The sequence below is a fragment of the Solanum stenotomum genome, chromosome 10, assembly GCF_019186545.1.
Source record: "Solanum stenotomum isolate F172 chromosome 10, ASM1918654v1, whole genome shotgun sequence".
NCBI classification, from domain to species: Eukaryota; Viridiplantae; Streptophyta; class Magnoliopsida; order Solanales; family Solanaceae; genus Solanum; species Solanum stenotomum.
The window spans coordinates 52,206,794-52,212,588 of NC_064291.1; the positions used below are offsets into that span (position 1 = coordinate 52,206,794).

The window sequence follows — 5,795 nt, forward strand, 5'->3', positions numbered from 1 at the left end:
CTGTTCCTAGAGTCAATGATTATACTTACTTTTCTCAGATAAGAATTCTGAATTATGATGCTTTCTAATTCAGACATGCTTAATGAAGTTCTTCTATAGATGGCATAGGAGGTTCTTTTTTTTTTCTGCAGGATCAAGCTGTTATACTTTTGTCCTATTTTGTAGTGTTCCTAATGCATAGTTTTTTTGCTACAACAGAATTTAGCTGGGATGATGTGAAGGTTGATAAACATTGAGAAGGCAATGAAAGCAACACAGTGAAAGTAGTGAAGGCAACACAGTGAAGGCAGCACAGTGAAATAAGTCCTCTGTGAAGGCAGTGAAGGCAACACAGTGAATGTATAATTTTTTTGCTGCAACAGAATTTCACTACTCATTCTCATTATCACAATGAAGGCAACACATTTAAATCTTTTAAAGTTATACTTTTGTAGCTTTTTCTATCTAACAATCCTAGAACGTATATGATTATGAAGCTAGAACCTCTTCTCTTTGCAGGTTTATTTTTTCTATTTAACAATCACCTAATTATTGTTTTGTAGGTTAACTTACTGTAGGGATAGAAAAAAAAGAAATTAAAAGAAAGCGGGAGGAATGAGTCAATCAGTAGCACTAAAGAAAAAGGGTTCGAATTCGAACAAAGCTCAAAGTCCACTGAAGAATCTGAACTTTGATATGCAATACCGATCAAGTACTGAATTGGCTAACCAATTCAAGATTAAGAGAGAACAACTTGCTAACGAACGTAATGATAAAGCTAAGAAAGAGCATGCACCAATAGCACATAAAAGAAAGAATTCTGAGGATTTCATTCCACAACAAGGAAAGAGTAAATTGCTTGAGTACAAATCAGTAATTCATTAGTCTTCGAGGGAAGAGCTTGGTACCTCACATATGGTTGTTGGGAAAGGACAAACTAAAAAGAGCTTATTTCAATCCGGAGAGTCCATTCAAGAGAAAGGAACTAAACTTTCTATGCACAACTTTAGGTTCCAAACGTCTTCCAAGAAAGGTGTTACTACTTCAGTACATGTGACGGGGGAAACTCTTGGTAATGCAGAGGAACAACATGATATTCAAGATTTACTAAACTTCAAACAGGTGAAGAGAAAGTCGGTCCTACCGGCCACAAGTCTTGATCAGTTTCTGGAAGAACAACAGCTACAAAAAGAACATGATATTCATGATCTACCAAACTGCAAGCAGGTAAAGAGGAAGTCAGTCATACCAGCTACTAGACTTGATCAGTTTCAAAAAAAAAACAAGCAATACACATAGATGATGAAACAAAAACTGATAACCACAAAGTAGCTAATGATCTTGTGGATCAAGAAGAAATCGGCGGGGATGAGTGTGCTATAGACGAGGAAATTGGCATTGATTGTGGTACAGAAGATATTTCTTAAGCGTTGTAAGATTTATTACTTATATAAAAGAAATTTCTTATTTCCTTACTGTTACGTCAATCTAGGAATATTGGAGCCGAAAAAAGTTCGCGGAAAAATAACATGTAAGGATATTCACGCACGAAATTTGAAAGAAAGAAAGAAGGTGACATTTGATAAAGGACAAGCAGTGGGACCAACTGGTAAGATAGTGTCGGAATTAACCAACTTTATAGGAACAATTTCAAGGAACTCTAGATTCATCAACTTGATGTACACTAGTTGGCATGCGGTGCCAAAAGATAAGAAAAAGCGCATGTGGGAATATATCAATGTAAGAACAATCAATTTTGAGATTGCATATTTTATTGTTTGTTTTTACTGACTGAAGCTAAATATATTTTATTTTGCATAGTCCAAATTCCTAATTCCAGTAGAAGGAAAAAAGTGGGTGATGACTAGTCTTCGTGATACTTGAAGGCGATACAAACAAAAAATTAAAGAGAGATATTTTGATAAAAATAGTACCGTTGATGATATGCTAGCAAAACGTCCTGATGACATGCCAGAAGAACAATTCCGTCAATTGATCAAGTATTGGAAACACCCAACTATTCAAGTAAGACTAAAATAGTGCATTTCTACTCTTCAACTTATTTTGCATCATATCTATTTTTTTTTTTTTGTTTTATTTATTAATTCAAAGAACTTTTTTTATTTTAATATAAGCCATGTGTGAGATGAATTCTCGAAATAGGAAAAAGCAAAAGTGGAGGCATCGAATGGGACCTATTAATTTTGCAAGAGTACGCGTGGCATTGGTAATACTTAGCAGACATTTCGTAAAAAAATTGAATTTCATGAGACCAATCCACTTTGTCTTTTTGGATGACAAACTTACCATATCTTAAGCTTTCTTTAGAACATATTGATACGTTTTTTAATCTCTTTTGATATAATTTGTAGCGTGCAACCAAAGAAAACAATGAGAAACCATCAAAGTCTGAAATGTTTATTGCAACTCGTACAAAGACGGGAAAGGATCTTCACATCGATACTCAAGTTGCAATAGTAAGTTTTTTAAAGTGGATTAGTGATGAATTTAATTCAGTTTTAAAAGTTATATATTGCTAGGAGGGTGATATTTTTATTTTAATATGCTTGAGTCACTAGAAAGAAAGAAGTACTTACATTTAATATGGATGTCAATTTAATTCAATAGGCTGAACTTCAGAATCGCCAAAATTCTGAGGAAACAGCAGATGATGCTTTTATGGCAGTGTTTGGAAAGGAGCAGCCTGGTCGAATTAGGTGCTATGGTAGATCAGTGACAACAAGTTCTTTAAAGAAAGATGAGGAAACTAACGAGCTAAAACATAAACATGCCAATGAAATCACTTCTCTAAAAGAAGAAATGAATGAAATGAGAGAAGAAATGTGATATTTCTTTAGTCAATTGCTTCAAAACAACCTTGGATTGAATGTTCGAGATATGCCAGGGTGTGTTCGATCTAACATTGCTTCACCTATTGATACGAGTAGTGCACAACCTGTAAAAGGCCAAAATCTTCCACATTCTTCTGGGTCAACTCATGATCCAGATCTTCAAAAAGTATTTGTATTTTTTCAAATGTTCTTTTTTAGAGCAATAAGTTAGAAAATTAGTATACCAAAGAACTATATCCTATGTGATTGTAAATTTGTGATAGTTGGCTAATTAGTCCTCTCAGTTTCTCTGAAAGTCTTCTTTGTGGTAGTTGACTTATTAAGGTAGTTAATTTGCAAGCTTTTTAACTTTATGTTTGAATCTTTCAAAGTAGCTCTAGTTTTGGCATGATTGATCTAGAATTTATGGTGGTTCTGCCTGTAGTTCTTCTTCCCATTAGTTGCTGATTTGTGTGTAGTTGTGGCTCCAGCCGGCAGTCCTTGCTTAGTAATGATAATAGGAGTCACAAGGCCAATAGGTATATCATTTTTAGCCTGATTTTTGTCTTAGTCGAACAGCAAACGATTGGATAATAATATAGGGAGCTGGTTCAGGGCAAAAGTTGAAGGGTTGTCAATTGACTTTTCGAGCTCTTTCTAATACCTTTATTGATCTCTTAAGGAGGATCCATTTCTTCAGCTTGCTCCAGTTCGTAGACTTTGGTGGCTCAAATTTACTCTTGGTGATAGTATTATTAATTAGCAACAAAATCCATTGTTTCTAATTGACTGTCACGATGTCTTAAGCTTTCGTAGAGTGAATTTGTACTGTTTCGCTCTCTGCCACCTGTATGATCAGTTTTTGGTGGCTCTTCATCTTGAACAATGTCATTAGTGACACTCTGTGTATTGGATGAATCATCTCGAGTCAATGTTGTTAGGATCTGACTAACTGTTTCTCTTATGAGATTGACAGCATCATTTATGCTGAAACTTCTCCCATTGTGGCTAATATATATCATCATTTTCTTCCGAGAAATCTTAAGAAGAGTTGTATGTATTCGTTTCAGCTAGTGTTTTGTTGTTATTTATCTCATCGAGTTGTTCATTCCCTATTTTTGATACAACATCTGAAAGAATATGTTGTGATATCAAATGCTACATGCTGATGTGCTTCTGTTTTTTCACCTATTTTCTGTATGTTTTGTCTTCATCTTCTGCTTCTGTTATCTGTTTGTTTGCAGAAAATTTAATACATAAAAAGAGGAGTTTTGTCTTCATCTTCTGCTTCTATTATCTGTTCGTTTTGTAGAAGTGTTCATGACTTACATTCACTACTTGTTGCTGATTGATAATATGAGTGATCTTGAACTTCTGGAAGAAGAATTCTCTCGATTGCTTCTTGTACTAGCTTAACGCTTTAATCTCTTGGTTATTTGCATCCTGATTTGTAGTCATTGACTCTCTTTCGGAATAACTCAAAAATGAGTCAGAACCTTTTGCTGCACAAGACTTGTTGCCACTATGCTTGTGATTATCTTCATCAGCTCCACGGATCACTTTGCTATCCAATTTTGTAGATTCATCCGAAATCATATGTCTATGATCAGGCTCCACATGCTCCTATTCTACAATCTGATTTTTTGTTCATAATTGGTTTTAATTTTTAATTTTATTTTAAATGTGTAGGAAAATGGAGGTGGTCAAATTTGAAGGGTCGCCACAAGTCAATTTGATCTCATTGAAGTGGATGATGAAGAGTTTGAACTATTGTAAAAGTTTGAATACGTTATAGTTGATTTTGTGAATTATATTCATTGCTAGAATATATTGAACTATTGTAAGAGTACTTTTTGAACAATTATTGTGTACACATATTTAGAATATTGTTTTATAAGTATGTGTATGTACACAAGACATACTATCTTTTGAAGTTTATTGCAAATCTATATATTTGAGTTACTTATTAGCTAATTTGATGCTTGAGTTTATTTATTGCAAAACAATATTGGTGTTTTTTAATTAGAAATTGTGGCATATAAATATTTTATAGCCAAAATAATATTGCCACACTTAAAAGTGTAGCCGTAGGACTGTTAATTGTGTATGCACATGGGCAAGGACTACACTTCAAAGTGTTGTCATACATAAGATAGAAAAGGCAACACTTTAAAATTATGGGCAATATGGAAGAAAAGGCCACGCTTGAAAGTGTAGCTGATAAGGCAACACTTTTAAGTGTAGCTGCAAAGTGTGGCCTTTTTGCCTTTTAGGCTACATTTGAACGTGTAGCTAAGAAGGCAACACTTTTAAGCGTAGCTGCAAAGCGTGGCCTTTTTGCCTTTTAGGCTACGCTTTTAAGCGTAGCTAATACGACAACACTTGAAAAGTGTTGTCTAAAGTCAAAGGTTACACCTCTTTAGGCTATCCCCAAAAAAGTGTTGTCGAAAGTCAAAAAGTGTAGCCTTTTATCAAAGGGCACACTTTTTGCTAGTTTAGACAACACTTTTCTAGGGTGGCCGTAACCCTAAAATGTTGTAGTGTGTGTTTTTTTAATGTGTATTCAGATCGTTTGTTTGATCAAGTTATAAAGTTGAAGTCCGATGATTAAAATAAAAAATAAAAGAAATTTGAGAACATAATTTGATGGTCTTTTCTTATGAGTACAATTTTTACATTTATTGAAATTGAGCTAAATTTTGGTACATTTGCATGTGTTCATATTCTCCTTGTAACATTTATTATGTTTGACTTAATTTTAATCTTTATACGTGTAAATTTTTTTTTTTAATTTCTTCAACTCAACTAAATAGATAACAAAATCGTATTCGGCGTAATTCCACAATTTAACTAAATATAAGAAAATTATTTTAATTCACTATCATTTCTCGCAAATTACAATCGCACAATGTGAGGACAAAGTTAACTAGTTTGGTATATTAGGAAGTGTTTTCTTTATTAGAAAATGAATGTAAAACTATATAT

At 33.6% G+C, this 5,795-nt stretch overlaps 1 pseudogene; it reads left to right on the forward strand.

Moving 5' to 3' along the window:
• The first annotated feature begins 2,125 nt into the window (after positions 1-2,125).
• Positions 2,126-5,158, forward strand: LOC125843147 (uncharacterized; annotated as a pseudogene).
• Positions 5,159-5,795: the final 637 nt, after the last annotated feature.